Source organism: Eptesicus fuscus, chromosome 4 (assembly GCF_027574615.1).
Source record: "Eptesicus fuscus isolate TK198812 chromosome 4, DD_ASM_mEF_20220401, whole genome shotgun sequence".
NCBI classification, from domain to species: domain Eukaryota; kingdom Metazoa; phylum Chordata; class Mammalia; order Chiroptera; family Vespertilionidae; genus Eptesicus; species Eptesicus fuscus.
In genome coordinates, this window is record NC_072476.1 from 60,552,154 (window position 1) to 60,574,953 (window position 22,800).

The following is a 22,800-nucleotide window of genomic DNA, read 5'->3' on the forward strand; positions in this document are numbered from 1 at the left end:
AGGCAGCTGAATAGATGTTTCTCTCTCATCGATGTTTCTAACTCTCTATCCCTCTCCTTTCCTCTCTGTAAAAAATCCATAAAATATATTAAAATAAATAAATATATATTTAAATTTGAGATATATTGGGTAACAGACCTAATGGTCATTAATGATGAGTTGGGTCACCATAATTATATAAGCCATTAATTAGGTCATACCAGCTTTGTCTTATCCTATTTGGTCCTTTGCCTTCAGTCTTGTCCTTCCTCCCATCTTCCCCATTGCTTTCAACATCTTTTCAATGATCACGTCATTCTCCTGTCTTACCTCCTTCAGTCAGGACAGAGGTTCAGCTTTTTAGCATAATAAGGCATTTCTGTATTATTTCTCGCACCTTTTTATTCTCATCTGCTACTTTCCCAAAAGTTTCTTGAAGTTCTCAGAATATCATGTGCCCCTTTGCAGCTCTATAATTTTTCATCTCTTCTCTCCACTGACCGTGCTCTTTCTGTATTTCTCCCTCCGTACAGGAGCTACTAATTCTTTAGTACTCATCTCACATGGCATTTACTTTCTAAAGCTTTTATTCTAAGCCAGTTTTCACTTCCTTTTAGTATCTGTAGCACTTTCTACAAAACTTGTCATAAACTGATTACAGGGTATTATAATGGCTAATTTCCATCCTTATCTTTCGTACTAGACTGAGTTATTTAAGGACAGGAATCAGGTGTTACTTACACTAGTATCCATTGTACTTAACGTGGTACCCAGTAGGTGTTCAAGCAAAAATGTTTACAGAATGAATAATAATCCTGTCTTTTCATCAGGAATGGTGGCTATAGCTAGAATAAGTGATTGTTGGGGGTGGGAGGTAACAGGTGAGGGAGTAAGATGACTAGTTAACTTCAGTTTATCAAACATTTACGATTTATAAGGTGCTCAGCTGGGCATTGTGGAAATGGGAAACTAAAATGAAGAGGAACTTTAGGGGTTTAGTGGACGACTCCCAATTTTGGTAAGTTGGTGTGGGATGATGGTAATGAATGTAATAAAGAGTTGTTAAAGAGAATGATTCATTAAAATGGAATTGTGATTGGAAATATTTTTAGTCTTAAAATTAACCAAGTTCATTTGTCTACAGGTGACAGTAGACCTACATCACAGGTTGTAGCAGATGTTCTCAGCATCTCTATTGAAATTTCCTTCTCTCCACTTGCAAGAGGAGCCCCAGGGCCCCACCCCTCTGGTAGCGACAATGAGCTGGTATGATGCCATGCTTTCCCACCTCATCTTTTGTTTTGGCGGAGGATCTGGGTTAGAATTTAGCTGTTTGTTATTGCAAACAAGTATGTAGAGCTGAAAATGGAATGTTTCCGTAATATTAATATTGTGATTTCTTTGAGATTGTGTACCACCTGTTCACAGAACCCCCAAATAGTGAGTGCTTTGCTCATAGATACCTAGCATTGTGAGTTTGTTTGTATTATGCCTAGTTGTTAACTCTTTCTCATTGATTTTTAACAGATGTTAATCTAAGCTTTTATTTTCTTAAACAATAAAGAAACACATAACATTAATTTTACTTATACTTAAAAACTATGTCTTTGATTAATGTTTAACCAGCTCTTCAACTCTTCTGGAGATTGAGCAGGCAACTGATAAAATTTCATATCAGGAATATTTAATTACAAAACCTTTGCATGTATTAGCACGAATGAACACTGTAGCTAGTAACAAAAATGTTTTTCTTCATGAAAAGTTGATATTTTTCAGAATTCTGGAAATGTCAAAGTAGTTTTGCCTGTAGTCATATTACATTTAATGCTATTGAGAATATCACTAACATTAACAAAAGTATTCTGTAATTTCCTCAGTTATTTCTACTTGTGATGAGGAATGTAAAATTGGCATGCTTTCACGTTCTGAGCATTTTCATTATATACTTCTGATTTTACATGTCAGAAGCAATCTCCGTTTTGGCTAAGGCAGCTCAGAAGATTTTTATTTAGGGATAGAGGTCAGGCTCTGATTGTTTGTATTTTTAGTTCAGTGTACATAGAATACAGTGAATGTGTCTAAGGAAATATACGTGCAACTTTGTATGTAAGTATTATATAGTATTTATATATTTCTGTGGCTTCATTTGTAGGCCATCAGAGCATAGTGGCTTGGGATCAAGGCACAAGTTTAATTTCTATGTTGATTATTTAATTTAGTTGTTTTTTGTAACTACTGGTAACACTCATCCTGCAGATAAAAGCTTTCGTTCACCAGGGAACTTTGGCAAGGGAACTGGCTAGATCAGCAAGTCCATTTCCATTGTGGAAAAACAACTTGAAACTCCTCTCTACGGATGGTGAGTCAGTGTCATTTTCATACAGGAAAGATCATGCTAGTGTTATTTTATGTTTTCAGTGTTTTAAATTTTGTTTTATGAGATATTAAACCATAATGCTTTATTACTTGAGTATAAGGATCACACAGAAATAACCTAACAATGAAAAAGAATGAAAATAATAATTTGGTGTTTATGCTAAAAGTAGTTTGATTACCTTCTCTCTCACCTTCATCTTATTTCCATATAACACATGCTAACTAACTTATAATTAATGACTTTTGTTTGGATGAATATTGGCTGAACAGAATGACCTGTTCTATACTTACTTTAAAATATATTACTGATTTCAGGAAATTTCAGTATCAATCTGAAAATTCTTTTCCATTTCGGTCTTTCAACTGGTAGCTATCATTAATGCTTGCTATTCAGAGATACAGTGGATGACTACATATGTTTAATTTTATAAGAGTTAGTAGTGTATATGCTTAGAAATCTGTAGTTGAGGTCAATATTATTTAATACATATTTAATAATCATAACTTCATTTTACTCTACTAAGTATTTTTGTGATTTGACCCATGAATCTTATCTGACCATGAATTATGTACATATATGAATATATATGTAAACATATGGGAGTATACAGAAATAACTTGATACAGTTACTAATGTTGCTTTGATCCTCATTTTTTCTAGTTGTTTTCAATTGAGTAATTTCTTTGTCAGGCTGTCAAAGTAAATTTTCTTTTATAGTCTTGCTTTGCTAGTATTCTGCCTTTTTTTTGTTGTTGCTATTGTTATTATAATTTTATTTTCCTTCTTTCAGGGTATAAACAAATCCCAAGGTCACAGACTGGTAGGGCTGATGCTCACTGAAGGTAGATGAAAGGCCTAACTGTAAGGAGGGGTTCCTTATGCTACAGGTACATGACATTACATGATTATAACCAGCCTTACTATCTATACTATATGTTTTTTGTAAGAGGCCATGAAATTAAAAAAAGTAATAACATGGCACTATAATTTGAGAAAAGTTTTTATTGTACAATTTTCTTTTCCTCGCAAAGGCTCTGAGTATTTCTATATTAAGATTGGACTATTTCAATTTTTTCAAATTCCCCACTAGATGATTTAGACTATGGTTTTATATTTGACCTCTTATGGATATATGCTTTCTAGAATAAAACGAGATACTTTTCCCCTATGGATGTTAAAAATTCAATATTTGGAAAAAAAGATTGGATTCTTTCTTCCCATGCTTTATAAGTAATTAGTCAGTGTAACTTGATGCATTTTTAAAAAATTTTATTTCTTGAATACATTATTTTATATGGTTTGCCTCAGTATGATGATTATTATTTTCACATTTGGCCTACCTCAAACATTTTCAGTTGGACTAGACTTTGGAAATTTCTTTAATAATGCAAATCTAACAAAATTAGTTAGTGTATAAACTTGAGTTTGTCATAGATAGAATAATTTCTAGTGTAGTTATAATAAAATACTATTTATTGAATAATGAATATTTGCTCAGTTCTATGTTTAAGTGCTTTCTATGTCTCATTATATCTTCACAACAGTTATATGGGGTAGGAGTAATTGCCCCAAGTTTATAGATAAGAAAACTGAGACTCAAAGAATTTAATAATTTGTACAAGTGGCTGACCCAGGATTCCAAGTGTGGATATATGACCTCAGAGCTTCTGTGGTCTACTATTTAGAAGTTCTGTGTTAAGCTGCATGAAGCTTTTATGTATGTAACTCAGGACTGAACTGCTTCGCTTATGAAACAGCCTGGCTAGTTCACAGTGATTTTATACTGCTGATTAAGGCACACCAAAATGTCACTGGCCAAAACTTTTGCTTTTGTGACTTCACGTGGGCATAACTTTTGAAAATCTGTCAGTAGATTATGAATATTTAATGTTGTAGGTATATGCAAATGCATATGTCACATGTATGAATTCTTTAAGTAGAATCTTGATGATTCCCTTGGAAATTGGTGTATCTTTAGTATCTACCCCACTTTTCAGATAGTAGGATTGTTATTTTACTCACAAGTTTGCTAGAGGCTGAGACCCTTGTTCTGGAAAATCATTTTCATATGATTATAAAACAGGTAGGCTAAAATGGTGATAGTTCTCTAACAGATACATAATGAAATGTGAAATGTTGGTTTGATCACTGTTGAGGAAAGCCAAATGCATAAGTTGTTTAGGAATCATGGAAATCTATGATCCTATGATTTTTATACTTAAAATCCTTTGATCATTTCTGTTGTTTATAAAAGATAGACTGTGTTCTCTTTAGTGTATGTACAAGGTCTTTTGTTATTGAGCCATTGCATACTGCTTTAGGCTTACCTCTGGCAGCCCTCCCTTACCACTTAATATCATATATACTCCTTACATGTTAGTCTTAGACTAAATAGCTTGTAGTCATCGTACCATGATTTGTTATTTGGTACTTTTTAATCTTCATTAATATTTTCCTTCTTACCATTATGATCTTTCCTCTTTGCTCCTGGTAAAGTAGCAACTTTTCATTTAAGACTCAGCTTTGTTATTTTTTTGAAGGCTTTCCTGACTACTGACCTCTGGCAGTGAATCTTACCTTCTTCTTTTTAATATACATATTTTTAATTGATTTCAGAGAGGAAGGGAGAGGGAGAGAGGGACAGAAACATCAATGAGGAGAGAGGATCAGTGATCGGCTGCATCCTACATGCCCGGGATTGGGGATTGAGCCCGCAACCCAGGCATGTGCTCTGAACAGGAATCAACCACTGAGCTATGCTAGCTGGGTGAACTTTACCTTCTTTAAGCCTTTCCTGTACGTAGGTCTATTCTAGAACCTATATTTTATTATACTTATCTATATGTCTCTTTTTAACTATAGATTTATTAAGGGCAAATAAAAAGGTGGTGTGTCTAATTTTTATATCCTCAATTTTTAGCACAAGGAGGAACATAGTAGCTTCTTAATAAACATTTTTGAATGACTGAGAGAATGAATGAAGGAATGGTTGGTTAATCTTGATAGGAAAGAAAAGATAATTTTTTTTTTTTAAGAAAAGATGATTCTCATAGTTGGTATGACAAGAGTGATAAAGTAATTCTAAGGTGGAGTATTGCTATACTTTTCAGGGGCCATTCAGTGTAGAAAATAGTTCCCTGAGTTCTCACTATAATCATATTGGCTTCTTGGAGTTCAAGATATTGTTATCTTGAACAACCAAACATTTATTATTGGAAATTTACCCATAAAATTTAGGTAGTTGATTTTTCATAAATATATTTCAATAATGAGTATGATAGATCTTGACTCAAGGACTCTATTACTTTCCTTAAGGAGGCCCACATGTGCTCTGGTGTCATAATCAATCTAAAGTTGGAAGAGGATCATTCTGCTTGAAAATTATAAAAAGTAAGTAGCAAATGAGCCTATTGGTTATCACATTTAAAGTTCCATTTGCTTTAAACTGTAGTTCTTATGTAATACACTCCTGATTAATGGTCAGTATTATCAGAATAACAAAATCTTAGATAGCTTAGTAGTTTTACATTTTGAAAAACACTAATTTATCACATTATCCTTTTAATAATATGCCAAGCCTTAAGTTAGTTTATATTTTCTCTTTTTATAATTTAATAAGATTATATGGATTAGAGGTAAAATGTTCTTTGGCCATCAGCTTATAACTTTAACTGAGGAAATGCTATGCAATGAAAATATTAAAAGCAAGCTTAAGACTTCTGATAACAACTAGATTCTGTTAAATGATTTTATTTGTTTTAGACTATATAAAACAACTTAAGAAAATATACTGAATTAGAATGAGCTATGCTGAAATAGCATATTCACCAAATAATTTAGATGAAATGAGGCAAGTGTTGAGGAGGTTGGAAGGAGTGCAATTTTCTTTGCTTTGGCTATAAACATGAAAACTTTTAATTTCGTAGGAAGACATTAAATACTCTGGTCATTCAACTTGTATATCCTTTAGCCTATTTAGTAGTAAAAAAATTCTAAGTAAATATGTGATTTAATTTGTGATGCTGAGAAACAGAGATTAAAAATAGCAATAAAAGTCACATAATGAAATAAGAATACTAAAAAAATCCAGGGGTTTTACTGTGGCTCATTATTCATTCAATTTCTGGCAGCCTTCATGATTACAAATCACTTGATTGACTAACTAGACATTCTCAAAGTGAATTATGAATCATGTTCATTTTTCCTGGTTGATAGTTGGCACATGCTGTAACTCTTATATTTTGTGATATATCAGATTCTTATAACAGTAATAAGATATATAATCAAGTCTTTATTTCAGAAAACTAAATTGCCTCTTCAAAAAATGAAATGTAGTTGCTAACATTTTAACAACGCAATTTAATTCCTGCCTTTGTATTCAGAGCAGAATTCACAATGATGATGTTATTTTTTGCATTAAAAAAATCTTTAGAATGATTTACAATCAGGCATAAAACTCATACTTATATCAGTTCTATAGCCTCCTTGAGCATTTGCCTGAGTCAAGGTTGCAAAAACAGTTAGTATTTAAAAAATGCATGATGGAGGAATTGTACATACTTAACATTTTCTTTTAAAGGAAATGCAGTTTTCTCTAAATACCTAATTTGTAATGAGGCCACGATGCTGCAAACTTAAAAGTGTGGGGCATTTTAATGGTTATTAGTAGAGAGGATCTCTTTTTGAGTAGGGAAAAGAGTCTAGAGTGACTGGAATCTTTCCATTGGTAAAACTGAATCCAGGGGGTCAATTCTGCTTTGAAATGCATTCTGTTCTCTTTTGACTTAATAAGAATTCTTCATGCATAACTACACTGGCAGTTGAGTAGCAGAAAATTCTTATAGTACAGCTGCATTTTCTTTAATCCCATCCACCCAAGCAATTGAAAATAAAGTGGGTGCTTTTTAATGTGATATACTCAAAATTTGAGAATCTTGAACAAAATCCAGTTATTACCTTAGTAAAAGTGAGGTTCCTTCATTGAAAATTCTCAGGCATGGGAATGTACGGCCCCAGTTAATAGAGTTATTATGAGATCCTCATACTAATAATAGAATTGCATATGATAAAGCAATTCTGTGTTTCCAACAAAGGCAAAATCATCAAAGTTAGGGGAAGCTTTGTATATATAAGGATCACAGAATTGTGCTGTTATACTTTAGCCCTATGTAAAGCAGAGTAATTAGTGTGTCAGTGTTCCCATGCTTTCTAACTTAGTTTCTTTAATAAATAAGATTTATTTATATTATATCTAAAAATTATTTTGTTGCTATTTCATTGTCTTTAAAAATATTATACAAAAAATGTTATACAAAATTTTTTACAAAAAATATTATACAAAATATTATACAAAAAATATTATACAAAAAATGTTATACAAAAATTTTTTCTGAATAATATTCTTCTACTATATTAACTTATATGAAAATAGAGTAATAATGTATAATTATACCTAATTATATAAGCACATTATAAGCTAATTTTTATTTTAACATTTTATTCTCTTAAAAATTATCTAAAGTTCTTGAATTTATGCTTTAACCACCTTGAAATTTAAGTTTTTTAAAAAAATATATTTTATTGATTTTTTTTACAGAGAGGAAGGGAGAGGGATAGAGAGTTAGAAACATCGATGAGAGAGAAACATTGATCAGCTGCCTCCTGCACACCTCCTACTGGGGATGTGCCCGCAATCAAGGTACATGCCCTTGACTGGAATCGAACCTGGGATCCTTCAGTCTGCAGGCCAATGCTCCATCCACTGAGCCAAACCAGCCAGGGCTTAAAATTTAATTTTTAAACCCCTAGCACCACTAATGATGTGCTGAGTAGTTAAAATTTCTATTAAACATCTCTTCTAGGATTAAAATTTTATTCCTGATTAGGCAATTATTTATGTATATAATCCATTATTGTATTCATGTAAAATTATGACCAAAATACTAATCCTCCAAAGATGTTTTTAACAATATAAATCATCCTGGTAGAATTAGAAATAAGGAATTAGATATGGAGAGACAAAAGATCAACTTATTAATTATAGAAAAAACTTCAAATCTTTTATAACTTTGGCAGATTTTGTGAAGTGACCATAAACTAAATTGGGGCCATAAAATGCTCCACTTTCTAACCCAGAAATCAACCCACATCTCTATGGTCAATTAATATTTGACAAAGGAGGCAAGAGCATACAATGGAGTCAAGACAGCCTCTTCAATAAACGATGTTGGGCAATTGGACAGATACATGCAAAAAATGAAACTAAACCACTAACTTACACCATACACAAGAATAAACCAAAAATGGATAAAAGACTTAAATGTAAGTCGTGAAACCATAAAAATCCTAGAAGAAAACATAGGCAGCAAAATCTCAGACATCTCTTGTAGCAATAGGTTTGTGGATACATTTCCTAGAGCAGGGGAAACTAAGGAGAAAATATACAAATGGGACTACATCAAAATAAAAAGCTTCTGGACAGCAAAAGAAACCATCAACAAAATGAAAAGGGAGCCCACTGTATGGGAGAACATATTTGGAAATGATACATCTGATAAAGGGTTAATATCCAAAATGTAGAAGGAACTTATACAATTAACAAAAGGAAGATAAACAATCCAATTAAAAATGGGCAAAGGACCTAAATAGATACTTCTGCAAAGATGACATACAGATGGCCAAGAGACATATGAAAAAAATGCTCAAAAATCACTGATCATCAGAGAGATGCAAATTAAAATGACAATGAGGTATCACCTCACACCTGTCAGAATGGCTACCATCAACAAATCATCAAATGACAAGTGTTGGTGAGGCTATGGAGAAAAGGGGATCCTAATACGCTGCTGCTGGGAATGCAGACTGGTGCAGCCACTGTGGAAAACAGTATGGAGTTTCCTCAAAAAATTAAATATGGAACTGCCATTTGACTCAGTGATACCACTTCTAGGAATATACTCTAAGAAACCCGAAACACCAATCAGAAAGAATATATACACACTTATGTCCATAGCAGTGCAATTTACAATAGCTAAGATCTGGAAACAGCCCGAGTGCCCATCAGTAGATGAGTGAATAAGAAAGCTGTGGTACATTTATACCATGGAATATTATGCAGCAGTAAAAAAGAAGGATCTCTTACCCTTTGAGACAGCATGGAGGTTACCTGGAAAATTTTTCTCCTTCTTTTTTTAATCTTTATTATTCAGATTATTACAGATGTTCCTCCCCCCCCCCCATAGCTCCCATCCACCCGGTTCCCACCACACCCCAGGCCCTCACCCCCATCCTCCACCATGGGGGGCCTGATGGTAGTTATGCCTGTTGATGGTTACACCTATGTCCTCATCCATAGGTGTAAGATCTTTGTCCAATCTCTTCCCGTACCCCCACACCCCTTTCCCCCCGAGAATTGTCAGTCTGCTCCCTTTCCATGCCCCTGATTCTATTACATTCACCAGTTTATTCTGTTCATCAGATTTTTTATTCATTTGATTTTTAGATTCACTTGTTGATAGATATGTATTTGTTGTCACTTTGTTGTTCATAATTTTTTATCTTTATCTTTTTCCTCTTCTTAAAGAATACCCTTCAGCATTTCATATAATACTGGTTTGGTGATGATGAACTCCTTTAGCTTTTTCTAGTCTGTGAAGCTCTTTATCTGACCTTCAATTCTGAATGATAGCTTTGCTGGGTAGAGTAATCTTGGTTGTAGGTTCTTGCTATTCATCACTTTGAATATTTCTTGCCACTCCCTTCTGGCCTGCAAAGTTTCTGTTGAGAAATCAGCTGACAGTAGTATGGGTACTCCCTTTTAGGTAACTAACTGTTTTTCTCTTGCTGCTTTTAATATTCTCTCTTTGTCTTTTGCCCTTGGCATTTTAATTATGATGTGTCTTGGTGTGGTCCTCTTTGGATTCCTCTTGTTTTGGGTTCTCTGTGCTTCCTGGACTTGTAAGTCTATTTTTTTTTCACCAGGTAGGGGAAATTTTCTGTCATTATTTCTTCAAATAGCTTTTTAATATCTTGCTCTCTCTCTTCTTCTGGCATCCCCATAATTTGGATGTTGGTATGCTTGAAGTTGTCCCTGAGGCTCCTTACACTATCTTCATATTTTTGGATTCTTTTTTCTTTTTCCTTTTCCTGTTGGGTGTTTTTTGCTTCCTCGTATTTCAAATCTTTGACTTGATTCTTGGGATCCTCTAGTCTGCTGTTGGATCTCTGTATATTATTCTTTATTTCAGTCAGTGTATACTTAATTTCTGAATGGTCCTTTTCCGTTTTTTTTTTTTTTTTTTTTTTTTTTGCATTCTCACTAAGATCCTTGAAGGTCTCAGTAAGTTCCTTGGAGGTTTCTAGAAGATTCCTGAGTAACCATATAACTGTGGTTTTGTACTCTATATCCAATATTTTGCTTTTTTCCATTTCTTTCATTTGTGACATGTTTCTTTGTCTCTGCATTTTGGCTGCTTCCCTGTGTTTGTTTCTATGTATTGGGTAGCTGCTAAGTCTCCTTGAGTTGATAGAGTGGCCTTGTATAGTAGGTGTCCTATAGGGCCCAGTGGCTCGGCCTCCCCAATCACCTGAGGTGGACACTCTTGGTGCACCCTTTTGTGGGCTGTGTGCACAGTCTTGTTGTAGTTAAGCCTTGGTTGCTATTGGTGTCACTGGGAGGAATTGACCTCCAGGCCAATTGGCTGTGAGGACCAGCTGTGTTTACAATGGAAGAGCTGCTGTGCAGGAGACACCCTTATGGGACAGGACTTGCTTCAGTGGGTCTTTGGTGCTCACTGAGTCTGTCCCTTGAGTGTGTCACTTATGGATGTGAAGACTTGTAATCTGGTATTGGTCTCACACTGACCACTGGGTACACTGGCTCTTGGATCTCCAAGGAGGTGCAACATCAGCCACTGCTAGGGCCACCCAGCAGGAGCTACAGAGAGATCTGAAGATTCCTCCTCTTTGTATTAGGTTTGGAAGTGCGCAGACGAGGCCCAGCTGTGAAGCAAGGTGCTGGTGCTGGTTCTTGGGCCTTCTTTTGATAGCTTTGGGGCTCTCTGACCCAGCTGCTGCCTGTTTGACAGGTTTTAGGCTGAGAAAGGATAGGCCATTCATATGCAAAAGCCACTGGGCACAACTTGGGTGGGGTTATAAATTGGGTAGGGTGGAGTCTCAGGGAATCCCCAGGGTGGAGCAAACAGCAATGGCTGCCAGTCAGCCCTGCCCTGGAGAGGTCCCAGCACAGGAACAGTGACCCCTGCGAGCACCTCCATCTGGAAGAAAGCCACCCTCGCATTCCTGCCCCGATGCCAGACAGTCCAGTTTCTCCCCATATGTGTCTGGGTCCCCCAGAGTCTCACCCAGAACTGGAGTTCCTGTATGTGTCTGGGTCCCCCAGAGTCTCGCCCAGAACTGGAGTTCAGAGCAAGCAGGAGTTTGTATCTCCCTCCTGATTAAAAAAGCAGCACACCCGGGTGCCAGCCTGTTCCGCGCCTCCGCACCTCCTACCAGTCTCAATGTACTTTCTTCACCTCTCTGGTTGTAGTACTTCCACTCAGCCAGCTTTACTGAAGTTCTTGATGATAGTTGTTCTGTCTTTTAGTTGTAATTTTGATGTGGTTGTGAGAGGCAGCAATTACAGGTATTTACCTATGCTGCCATCTTGGTTCTCCTCTCAGTTGTCTTTTATTTATGTAGGCTTTTGCCCATTGTGCTTTTGTTCCCTTGCATGCTTGGTTATCTTTCTCATTGCTTTTGCAAAATTATTTGGAAAGTCCTGGAGGCTTAGAATAAAGTTACCTTCCTAGAGGGAGGATTTGCATTTGCTTTTGCCAAATAATCTAGGACCATTTTAACCAAAATCTCTAATTGAGGTTCCCTAGTCAACTAAGGTAATGAGAACTTGGTCAGCAAATATCCATAAAGGCCAGCATGTGACCAAATATTTTTGGTAGTGGAAAGCTGGGAATTTTATGATTTCAGGTCTTATATTTAAGTCTTTAATCTATTTTGAGTTAATTTTTTGTGAGTGGTATAAGATAGGGGTACAATTTAATTTTATTTGCATCTGATAATAGAGGTTCCTCCTCGTTTCCTTTCCCTTTTTCCCTCTGTTCTTCTTAGTGCCAAAGTAACCTCACTGAAGTCGTAGGGGTGAGGCTGGGAATGGGAGGACATTCTAGGTATTGCCTTTGAGGTTAATATGGAGAGGATTTCCTACTAGACAACCCCCTCTTTAGGTGGGGCTCTTTGCCTTCAATGTTTCTGAATTGAAGTTTAAATTTTCCAACTAACAAATGTTCTCAAGTCAATATTGGCTTTGGTGTTTGATGCTCTACTAACTAGAAAGATAGCACTGGGTTTGATATTTCATACAGAATTTGACTTGAAAAGTCCCTATTATGTCAGCTCAGTGCTTTGAGGTGATTGTATATTTATAAAAATTCTGCATTTTTAGTTTTCAGCAGGGAGGATAGTCTAAACTAGTGGTTGTTAGGTGGGGATGATTTTGCTTTCCCAAGGGATATTTGGCAATGTCTGGAGACATTTTTGGTTTCTGCAATTGGGGTTCGGGGAGCTAATGGTATCTAGCCGGTAGAGATCAGCATTGCCACCCCAATACATTTAATTACAAAGAAAAAACCCATAAGGTCTGATATTAAAAGACCTGGGTTGGCATTCTCATGCTATTAATTTATTAGCCAAGTGACCTTAGAAAAATCAGTTAATCTTTCTTACTTTTATTTTTTAAATTAATTTTTAAAAAATATTTTTATTGATTTTAGAGAGGGAGGGAGAAGGAGAGAGAGAGATAGAAACATCAATGATGAGAGAGAATCGTTGATCAGCTGCCTCCTGCACACCCCACACTGAGGATTGAGCCCTCAACCCGGGCATGTGCCTTGACCAGGAATCGAACCATGACTTCCTGGTTCATAGGTCAACATTCAACTACTGAGCCAGGCTGGCTGGGAAATCTTCCTTACTTTTACCTTCTTCATTTGTAAAATAGGAATGATGATATTACTTCACAGGATTATTGTGAAACTCAAATGAAACATTTATGAAGGTGATTTATAAAGAAAGTATAAAGTGGTATACAAGTACTATAATTCTAAATGTTATTTTATTTGTATATTTAGTAAGTTTTTTCTAAGAGCCATCCCTGGTTTAAGAGGCAATTAAGTCACATTGCTTAAGTTCAAATTCCAAATCTTTCTCTTGCTAACTTCTCTTTGATTCACTTTCCTGTTCTATAAATGAGAATAATAATTGTATCAATTTCATAGGGTTGTCATGAAGATTAAATTATATAATCCATGTAAAGTACTTCCAGCAGTGTTCAGCACATTCAATAAATGCTACCTACCTATCATCATCATCATCATTGTCATCATTAGATTAAACACGGAAGCTCTTTTCCAAAATTAAAAACCATATTTACCATTTATCAAGTAGTAAATTATTAAATCAACTTCACTCTTGTGATCAGTGCAATTAATTTTTTCTTAGTGGTGAATGCATATGTAAATACAATGATACAGTTTTCTTCAATTAAGAAAATTCATTGACATTGTACTTATTTCAAAATAGTTGATATTCCTGATAAGCTGTGTGCATATAATATTTTGGCAAATTTAATTATATTTTGAGTACAGTAAAGACATTAATAAAATAACTCCTGAAAATAAATCCATTGAATAATAAAGGACCCTTTGAAATGTGATTGCTCACTAGTTTATTCATTCTTAAAATAAATAATAAATTTTCACATTTAAAAAATAAATCTGACTATATTTATACTCCTTAATAATTTGTGAGACTTAAATTAATTATATAATCTATTGAAAGGAATCACCAAAATAATCAAAGCAGCAGCCTTAAAGTATCAGTACAAACATGCTGGAGATAATGAATTTAATCAAGTAATTTTTTTAGGTAAATGCCTAATGTAAAGTCTGACTAAAACAAATGCTGAGTTTTGAAAACACATGAATTACTAACTGAAAGATTGTGTGATTAAAAAACATATTTTTATTGATTTGAGAGAGAGAGAGAGAAGAAAGAGAGAGAGAGAGAGAGAGAGAGAGAGAAACATTGATGATGAGAGAGAATCATTGATTGGCTGCCTCCTGCACACCCCCCATTGGGGATTGAGCCTGAAACCCGGGCATGTGCTCTGACCTGGAATTGAACTGTGACCTTCTATATCTTAGGTTGACACTCAACCACTGTGCAACACTGGCTGGGCAAGACTGTGTAATTTTTGTTGTGAACTGATAAATTTAGCAAGATCTAGGGTAGTATAATAGTTGAGATTAACTTGTAATATTCAGGTTTAAATTTATGCTTTTCCTCTCTTCCATGCAAGGCATAATTTATACAACTTATAATTCAAGTATGATTGCTTTTACTTTTTTTGTGTTAATAGTTTGGTGAAGTGTACAACATAAAAATGAATTAAATGATTGATGATTGCTACACAGTCCAATACTGATTTCAACCAGTCAAAATGTTGCAGTTTTGGCTTAATTTTAAGAGTCTGAGGCACATAGTTTCTTGGACAACCCAGGTCAGGTGACCTGGATATGTCCTGCCAAGCTGATCCTGTAGAATAAATTGGTTGTTTGTAAACAGTAGGATGGCAAAGCATTCTCTCACAAGATTTCAAGTTCACAAAGTATGAGGCAACTGGGTAAAAGGTCAAAGGTGAAAGGTAATAAGCCATTTAGGACCTGTTCTTTTGTGGAGCCTTTGGCTGTCTTTCAAACTGAGGTCTTGGAAATAGTTCACGCACAGACCTTTTGCCAAAAGACTACTGAGAGTTGGCTCAAGCAGGATTTATTACAAAGTCCTCTCCTCCTCTTTCTCTGACTCTCTTTTTCTGTCTTGCTGTCTGAAATTTATAAAAGTGCAAGGATTTTAATAAGAACTAAGTACAGAAATGAAGCAACCAAATAAATTTAGGTTTTACATAAAATAAATTTAGAATGACTTTTCCATTTAGGGACAGAGGTCCACAATTGAATCTATTGTTACAAGTACTTGCAAAATTGATTGCAAAATACATTAAAAAAAAAAAAAGACTAAGTTTAGCAAAACAACAAAGAAGATTAAAACTATTGACAGAAAAACTGAAGGCAATTGTAGACTGTTGAAAGAGGCAGTATATGTCTGTTCCACTTAAATCACCAGAGGCAGAGGCAGTCTTTAAACAGCTAGTGTGATATTTTCATTAATGAGCTCTGCTATGAGTGTATGTTATCTATTGAGTGTTAAGATTTGCTATGTATTATGGAGAAAAAAATATAATTAGGCTTCCTCAAAATTTCTTGTCTCCTTTTAGATTTACTGCTGTTGTTATTCTTGCTTAGAATAGGAATTCATTCTAGGAATAATTATAAAAGCGAATGTTAGATTTACCTTCTCTGGCATTAAAACTTGGCTTGAAGAGTCTTCTTTAGTTCCTTGGCTATCATATTTGTCTGCATCACTAGTCTGTTTTATCTTGTTTGTTTTATCTAACTACGACAGAGTTAGAACTTGTATTGTGGTTAATTTTGGTATATTTTCATCCTTGGATTTGAAATATTTTGTTAATGAAGTTGTGGGACACTAAATTTTCTTTAGGTTAGAAAAGGTGGGGAAAGAAACAGTGAAACGAGGGCAAAAAAATCTTTTCCAAACACCAAGTATGAGCCATAGGCTATTTAACTATAAATACACTTCTTTGGGATAGTAGCAATTACAAGAAATTACTCAGATAAATGGAAAATAGAATAGTTCATAAGAAATTTAGTGTAAGTCCTAGTGGAAACCAAAGCATGCAGTGTGGATCATAGCCAGTGATACCTTGGCTTTCATTTCTTTATAGTACAAATAAGGATAGGCATGGAAAGGATGGGACTTTCCAGTGTGTTTCATAAAGTCTGTTTCTTTTTTTCTTGTAGAACAATAAAACAAACACATTTATTTTTCAAAAAGAATTTTCTGAGAATATATTAATTCACAGGTGGTCTTGTCTTTATCTGCTTTCTTCAGAAAACTAACTCTAAAAGAAAAATATTTCCCTGAAGTTTGAGAAGTCATTTGCCATTTTCCTTTCTTTGAATTTCTTAGTTTCAAGAAAACTGCTGCAAGTATATGTTATTATATTGTTGATAAACAAAGTTCTCTCCTCTGTTTTTTTTTTTTAATTAAACAGAACGACAAGTTCATTTTATTTATTGACTTCCAACTAGACTGCGTTGGACAAATTAGAAAATGGCAACTTTTAAAAGATTGTATTTAAAGAGTTGGGGCAGATCTTTACTTCTCTCACGTAAAAATTGTTAAAGAAAAACTTGAAAAATATATTTTTTTCTTTTTAAGAATTAAACTTAAGAAAATTAACCCTGGCTAAGTCACTGAGCCTCTTTGAATCTGTTTTCTTATATATAAAATGAAGATAGAACTCAATTTTTAAGGCTTCTCCCAGATCCAAACTATATTGTATCTGGCCAAATATTGTTTCTAGGATTGAAGAACTCTCTGACTTGCTATAAAATTTGGTATTTCTGTCTTTTTTTTTCTTCTTCAGTGAATTACAATGTTAGGGAGAAAGTAAATCAGGATCTGGAGGTATGAAAGATGCCATGAATCCATATTCAAAAGGCAGTTAGCATCATATCCCCTTGTTTGTCCATTTCCTTTTGCCACTCTTGTTTTTCATGATCTCTATATTTTTAATTCTTTATTGTTGAAAGTTTTACATATGTCTCCTTTTCCCTCCATTGACCTCTCCCTGCCCACTCCCACTCCCCAGCTAATGCCTTCACCCCCCTAGTGTCTGTGTCCATTGGTCATGCTCATATGCATGGATACAAGTCCTTTGGTTGATCTCTTACCTCATCTCCCTCACCCTCCCCTGCCTTTCCTCTGAGGTTTGACAGTCTGTTTGATGCTTCTATGTCTCTGGATCTATTTTTGTTCATCAGTTTATGTTGTTCATTATATTCCACAAATGAGTGAGATCATGTGATATTTGTCTTTCTCTGACTGGCTTATTTGTTGTCCAGGTCCATCCACGCTGTTGCAAATGGTAAGTGTTCTTTCTTTTTTATAGCAGCGTAGTATTCCATTGTGTGGATGTACCACAGTTTTTTAATCCACTCATCTGCTGATGGCTTTCCAAATCTTAGCTATTGTAAATTGTGCTGCTATGAACACAGGGGTGCATATATCCTTTCTGATTGGTGTTTCTGATTTCTTGGTATATATTCCTAAAAGTGGGATTACTGGGTCAAATGGGAGTTCCATTTTTAATTTTTTGAGAAAACTCCATACTGTTCTCTACAGTGGTTGCACCAGTCTGCATTCCCACCAGCAGTGCAGGAGGATTCCTTTTTTTCCACATCCTCGACAACACTTGTCATTTGTTGATTTGTTGATAATAGCCATTCTGACAGGTGTGAGATGGTACCATATTGTCGTTTTGATTTGGGCAGATTTCTTTTTGGGAAAAAGTGATCTGACAACACTGGAACCAAATTTCTGTATGGTAAAAGTCAACTGGAGCTTCATAGTGGCTCCTTACAGGGTTTGCTCTCTCTTGTCATTTTGGTTTGCATCTCTCGGAGGATTAGTGACTTTGAGCATGTTTTCATATGTCTCTTGGCCTTCTGTATGTCCACTTTTGAAAAGTGTCTATTTATGTACTTTGCCCATTTTTTGATTGGATTGTTTATCTTCCTTTTGTTAAGTTGTATGAGTTCCGTATAAATTTTGGAGATTAACCCTTATCAGATGTAACATTGCCAAATATGTTCTCCCATGTAGTGGGCTCTCTTGTTTTGTTGATGGTTTCTTTTGCTGTGCAGAAGCTTTTTATTTTGATGTAGTCCCATTTGTTTATTTTTTCCTTAGTTTCCATTGTCCTAGGAGATGTATGGGTAAAGATATTGCTATGACATATGTCTGCTACTTTGCTGCCTATAGCTTCTTTTAGATTTTTATGGTTTCCTGTCTTACGTTTAAGTCTTTTATCCATTTTGAGTTTATTTTTATGTATGGTGTAAGTTGGTGATCTAGTTTCTTTTTTTGCATGTATCTTTCCAATTTTCCTAACACTATTTATTGAAGAGTTTGTCTTGACTCCATTGTATGCTCTTGCCTCCTTTGTCAAATATTAATTGAGCATAATGGCTTGGGTTGATTTCTCGGTTCTCTGTTCTGTTCCATTGGTCCTTTTGCCACTTTTACTACTATTAAGTATACTAGAGGCCCGGTGCATGAAATTCGTGCATGGGGGGGAGTCCCCTCAACCCAGCCTGCACCCTCTCTAACCCAGGACCCCTTGGGGGATGTCTGACGGCCAGTTTAGACCCGATTCTGGGGATTGGGTCTAAACTGGCAGTCAGACATCCCTCTCACAATCCTGGACCACTGGCTCCTAATCGCTCAACTGCCTGCTTGCCTGATTGCCCCTAACTGCCACCCGCTGCCAGCCAGGTCGCCCCCAACTGCCCCTGCTGCCAGCCAGGTCACCCCCAACCACCCCCTCCCTGCCGGCCTGGCTGCTCCTAACTACCCCCCCCCCCACTGGCCTGGTCACCCCTTACTGCCCCCCCTGCCGGCCTGGTCACAGGCAGCCATCTTGTGAGTGCGTGAGGGTTAATTTGCATATTACCTCTTTATTATATAGGATTACTTTGGCTCTGCCTTGAATGAGAGGAAAAGACTAGGCCAAAGAGGCCATTAAGTGGGAACTTTCTAAAGGTCTAAAGGAGAGAGCCAGCTGATCCCAGGTGAAAACAGAAAGTCATATTTCTGGTACATGGGTTTATTTCTGGGCTCTCTATTCAGTTCCTTTGATACATGTGTTTGTTTTTGTGCCAATACAATACTGTTTTGATTACTATAGCTTTGAAATGTAGTTTGAAATCAGGGAACATGATACCTCTGGCTTTGTTCTCCTTTCTCAAGATTGCATTGGCTATTCAGGGTCTTTTGTGGTTCCATTCATATTTTAGAATTTTTTTTTCTATTTCTGGAAAAAGTACCATTGGAATTTTGATAGGGATTCTATTGAATCTGTAGATTGCTTTGGGTAGTATGGACATTTTACCAATAGTAATTCATCTAATCCATGAACCCAGACTATCTTTACATTTTGTGTCTTCTTCAATTCTTTCATCAATATCTTATAGTTTTCAGTGTTGTATGGAGTTTTTACCTCCTTGGTTAAATTTATTCCTAGCTATTCTTTTGGATGTGTTTTTTAATGGGATTGTTTTCTTAATTTCACTTTCTGATAGTTTGTTGTTAATGTACAGAAATGCAACTGATTTTTTACATATTGATATTGTATCCTACAAATTTACTGAATTTGTTGATTAGTTGTAATTTTTTTGGTGGAGACTTTAGGGTATTCTGTATATGATATCATGTCATTTAGAAATCGAGGTAGTTTTACTTCTTCCTTTCCAATATGAATGCCTTTTACTTCTTGTTCTTGCCTAGTTGCTCTGTCTATGACTTCTAGTACTGTTGAATAAGAGTAGGTATCATTGTCTTGTTCCTGATCTTAGAGAAAAACTTTTCATTTTTTACCATTGAGTATGGTGTTGTGTGTGGCCTGCATATATGGCCTTTATTATGTTGAGGTATGTATCCTTAATATCATGAATGTATTTTGAATTAATCATGAATGGATTTTGAATATGATCACCTATTAAGATGATCATATGATTTTATCTTTTATTTTGTTAATGTTGTAAGTTACATTGATTTGTGGATGTTTTACCATCTTCATATCTCTGGGATAAATCCCACTTGATAGTAGTGTATGACCCTTTTAATGTACTGTTGAATTCAGTTTGTTAATATTTTGTTGCATTTATATTCATCAGGGACATTGGCCAGTAATTTTCTTTTCTTGCAGTGTGCTTGTCTGGTTTTGATATCAGGGTACTCATTATAATTGGAGAGCATATAAAGAGCTTCCCAGACAAGAAAAAGCTAAAGGAATTCATCACCACCAAACCAGTATTACATGAAATGTTAAAGGGTCTTCTTTAAGAAGAAGAAGAAGAAGAAAAGGTAAAAGTATAAACAATAAAATGGCAATACATGCATGTATATCAACAATTGAATCTAAAAAATGAAATAAATGAATAAGCAGAACATAACAGACTTATAGATACAGAGAATATTTTGACTGTTGCCAGATGGGAATGGTGTTGGGGGGGATGGGTGAAAAAGGTGAAGGGATTAAGAAGTATACACTAGTAGTTGCAGAATAATCATGGGGATATAAAGTACAGGGAATATAGTCAATAATATTGTAATAACTATGTATGGTGTTAAATTGGTACTAGATTTATTGGGGTGATCACTTAGTAAGTTATATAATGTCTAATCCCTGGGATGTGCACCTGAAAATAATATAATATTGTATGTCAACTGTAATTAAAAAATAAAAATGATAAAAAATATATTGAATTTTAGAAAACAACAAAAATATAAAGTTAAGCATATACTAAAAAAAAAATCATTTATAAGTGGACCTGTAAAATTCAAACCCATGTTGTTCAAGGGTCAACTAACTGTATTATCATTTCATCTGTTTATTGATGAAGTACTATGACTTTTCCAAATGTTTAATTTTGTAATTTACATACTTATTTTGGTCAAAGAAGTATAAAAATCATAGGTTCTTTTTTTAACTATGGATATGTAGAAGCTTTATTTTGCTGCAGAGGGAGAGCACGATGTTATTCTTGTGTTTTAGCTATGACTGCCATCTACATTTAGCTCACTTAAACAATTTCCTTTATTTTTGATGGAAGATGAGAATTTATTGGGATTCATTGGAGGAGTCTCCATCAACCAATCCACTTATGAATGTACTATGTTACTCTTGAAAAAAATTTTGAAGTTCATAGAATGGTAATCTGGCCCTAGATTGAATACTTTCTAACGTAGATCAAGGAATTCTTCATTCAGTAGAACTTGTAAATTTCTTCTTGTTGATTGAAAAAGGAGGATATTAATACAATAAAATTACTTTTGTTTGATCTTATTAAAATTTTAATGACTAGTCTACTTGTTTAGAAACTTTCCCTTGGATAATTAAGTGTGGTGAATATGTGAAAATGAAATTGTGAATTAAACAACTTTTTATGCGTGTAGCTTTCATTCTTCAGAAATAGGACAATATGAAAGTGTTCATTAACAAAAAAGGAGAGACTAGTCAAAACAAATCTATTTCCAAACTTAAAACATGAAAAATAAACAGTTAAAAGTTGAAGTATTATAAACAACTTTTAGTTTTTGAGAATGTGGCAACTATTATAATAATATGTATGTAGGTATTTCTGTTTCTAAATAGATAGACCACATTTTTCTTTTTGAACTATGTGATTTGCATGGAGTTTATTAGGACATATATATTACTATAAATAATTGTGAATATGAATTTGTTTTTAAAAACCCTGATTCTTAGCATTCAGATTTTAGGTACAGTAATGCTCAGTTTTTGTTTCTATAAATAGGATTTTTTTTTAAAAAAATTTTGGCTAGGAGAAATGTCAGTTTGTACTTAGTCATCAGAGATGAGTAATATTCTAGAAACTCTTTCTCCTAGTTTAGACTTCTTAATGTTATTTTAGTGTAATTTTTCAGCCACAGTGTATTGTATTTTAAGTGTTATGTTGAACAAAATATGTAGTAACAGCTGTTGTAGAGTCCTTTCCTATAAAAGATTACAAATGTAATAGAGTTGGATATCTTTATGTCAAACATTAAGAATTACTGGGCAATAGCAACAGATAGGAGGCTTTAAATAGCATTGTCTTAGTAGAGGATGGGGATGTGATATTAACTATCAAGTATGTTATTGCCAAAATATACAGTATAGAAATAAAAATTAAGGGTCCTCTCAGCATCCTAAAATGTTATTTTGTTTCATTAAAAATTTTCAATAGTCTACCAAACTATTCTAATCTACCTTAAATCTACCTAAATAGATTTATCTACCAGGTGTATCAGGATGATTTCTTAGATGCATATCATAGGGAGCCCAAAGGAACTTAATAACTGTGGGTTAAATTATCAACTTTGGTATTTATCTCCTTTAAGCCAAGTTTCTTTACTATTACTATCCTACATTTGTGTGTGGATTTTTTTTTTTTATACAGCATCCAAAGTACTTTCATGCATATCATTTAATCTTGCCTGTCATGTAATTGATACTAAATACTTGAGGAATAAATGAAAAACTGCATCATATACAAATAATGGTTTTCATTTTAAAGATAAAGAAGCTGAAGTACAGATGAAAACAAATGTATTGTCTTGCAATGAAAATATCTAGGTTCGTATCCCATTTCTGAAATTATGTGCTCTTTGGAAAATGTCTCCTTTTGAGTCTCTGTTTCTCATGTGTAAAATGGGGATCTTAT

At 34.6% G+C, this 22,800-nt stretch overlaps 1 long non-coding RNA gene across 1 annotated transcript; it reads left to right on the forward strand.

Annotated features, from left to right (window-relative positions):
- The first annotated feature begins 1,136 nt into the window (after nucleotides 1-1,136).
- On the forward strand, nucleotides 1,137-20,796 carry LOC114230179 (uncharacterized). The gene is made up of 5 exons (XR_008555676.1): nucleotides 1,137-1,245; nucleotides 2,236-2,338; nucleotides 3,147-3,243; nucleotides 5,672-5,746; nucleotides 20,280-20,796. It is a non-coding gene; the product is annotated as an uncharacterized LOC114230179 (long non-coding RNA).
- The last annotated feature ends 2,004 nt before the right edge of the window (nucleotides 20,797-22,800 follow it).